Source organism: Cervus elaphus, chromosome 9 (genome assembly GCF_910594005.1).
Source record: "Cervus elaphus chromosome 9, mCerEla1.1, whole genome shotgun sequence".
Lineage (NCBI taxonomy): Eukaryota > Metazoa > Chordata > Mammalia > Artiodactyla > Cervidae > Cervus > Cervus elaphus.
Genome location: NC_057823.1, coordinates 32,324,936 through 32,327,329, shown reverse-complemented (window position 1 = coordinate 32,327,329; position 2,394 = coordinate 32,324,936). Strand labels below are relative to the sequence as shown.

The 2,394-nt window shown below is 41.0% G+C and overlaps 1 non-coding gene across 1 annotated transcript; it reads right to left on the bottom strand.

Moving 5' to 3' along the window:
- Positions 1-1,036: 1,036 nt before the first annotated feature.
- LOC122701209 lies at positions 1,037-1,246 on the bottom strand. Its single transcript, XR_006343033.1, has one exon. It is a non-coding gene; the product is annotated as a small nucleolar RNA U3 (small nucleolar RNA).
- Between the last annotated feature and the right edge of the window lie 1,148 nt (positions 1,247-2,394).

Genomic DNA, 2,394 nt, shown 5'->3' with positions numbered 1-2,394 from the left:
CTTGCCTGGAAAATCCCATGGATGGAGGAGCCTGGTGGGCTGCAGTCCATGAGGTCGCTAAGAGTCGGACACGAATGAGCGACTTCACTTTCACTTTTCACTTTCATGCATTGGAGAAGGAAATAGCAACCCACTCCAGTGTTCTTGCCTGAAGAATCCCAGGGATGGGGAGCCTGGTGGGCTGCCATCTATGGGTTCGCACAGAGTCGGACACGACTGAAGTGACTTAGCAGCAGCAGCAAAGCATATATTATTTATAAGTTTTAAAAGGAAGGATAAAGCCCTTAAAGGAACTACCTCAGTCATTCAGAGAATGCAAATATTCCTGTTTCAGTCACCCATCCTCTCTAATACAGCTCACAGGGACTGTTGAAAGCTTCAACTAGAGTTTCTATTGCTAGGGCATAAACCAACATTCACTCAGCCGCCTGTAAATGACAGAGCTAACAAACAGCTGGAAGTTTCACACTTTTAGAAGAGATGGTCATCACCCTAGAATACCCTTCTGCATCTGAATATAGGCAAAGGATGAAGATTATAATCATTTTTCAATCTTGTGCAGCTAGAAAGAGAGATGCTGAACCAGACATGCTAATTTTGTTAAGGTGTCACTAGGCTGTTCACCATGGTTAAAGTCCTATTGGTGTTTCCATAAAAGAGAGAGAAGGGGAGGGAAGGAAAAGGGAAATTAGAGGAGGACAAAAACTTAACAATTAAAAGTAGGCTCACTTATCTGCACTTATTACTATCAACGTTTTCACGATTTGACAGGGGCAGTGAAAGGGACCAATGCCCAACTTTGTTCAGCATTTTTTCAACTGGTCTTTGTCCCTAGACACAAGCTCAGTTGGAAGCACCTGGCAAATCACACTATAATCTAAGCACCTTAAATCAAATGGGTTATTTTGTATATGAAGATGTCCCACCAAATGAATAATTTATAACTTACGGAGGTTTTTTTCCCCCTCTAAAGGAATAACGAATATTCACCTAACCATCTATATGTGCTCATTCAGTTCTTTTTTTTTTTTTTTTTTCCTCAGACTACGTTCTCTCCCTCTTCATCTCCAAAAAGGAAAAGAACGATCATCAATGGCTAATAGCAGCCGCAGAAGCAACACCAAAAGCCGGTTTCACGCTCAGGAGAGAACGCTGCGTCTCCTCCTTGTGGTTTCGGGTGCTCTACACGATCAGAGAAACCTCTCTAGTAACGAACTATAGAAATGATCCCTGAAAGTATAGTCTTGCTCATTCAGTTCTTGATGGCGACAAAGTCCAACCTTTTACCAGGTGATTACCTAGAGCGTGGAGTACAGTGTATGATCACATGGACAGAGTTTATTCCCCATGGAGTGGGAGGAGACCCATATAGATAGTGAAGCCTTGATGTAGGACTCATAAATACAATGCAACTGCCAACTGAACTCACTGACCAAGGAAAAAGAAAGTATTTCCATTTAGGGAACAAACCTGGATGCCCAGTATTTTCTATTGAATATTTAGGTCATCCTCAGCACTTTTTTTCCAGGTTAAATAATTCTACCACTTTTATTCTTCACTCAAAAAGATCTCATTTCAGATACCTAACAACCAATCACATCTGTGAAACTTGATTGGATCCTGATTTGAAAAATATATACAAAAGACATTTTGGGATAATTGGAGAGTTTTGAAAATGACTATATTAGGGAATTACTGTTAATTTTCTTAGGGGCAATGATGATATTATAGTTTTACATGAAACTATCCTTAGTCTCCTCTTCATGGATCACAGACCTGTGGGGGCAAAAGGGCTTGCATAATTCAATGAAGCTATGAGTTCATACAGTGCAGGCCCACCCAAGATGGAAGGGTCATAGTGGGGAGTTCAGACAAAATGTGGTCCATTGGAGCAGGGAATGGCAAACTACTCCCTGCCACAAGAACCTCATGAACAGTATGAAAAGGCAAAAAGATATGATCAGAAGACAAACCCCTCAAGTCAGAAGGTGTCCAATGTGCTACTGGGGAAGAGCAGAGGGCAATTACTAATAGTTCCAGAAAGAATGAAGTGGCTGGGCGGAAACAGAAATGATGCCCAGTTGTAGATATGTCTGGTGGTGAAAGTAAAGTTGGGTGCTGTAGAACAACAATATTGCATAGGAACCTGGAATTTTAGGCCCATGAATCAAGGTAAATTGCATGTGCCCAAGCAGGAGATGGCAAGAGTGAACATCAACATCTTAGGAATTAGTGAGCTGAAATAGAATGGGAATGGGCAAATATAATTCAGATGACCATTATATCTACTACTGTGGGCAAGAATTCCTTAGAAGAAATGGAGTAGCCCTCATAGTAAACAAAAGAGTCTGAAAAGCAAGAAATACTTGGGAGAAATTTTAAAAATGACAGAAC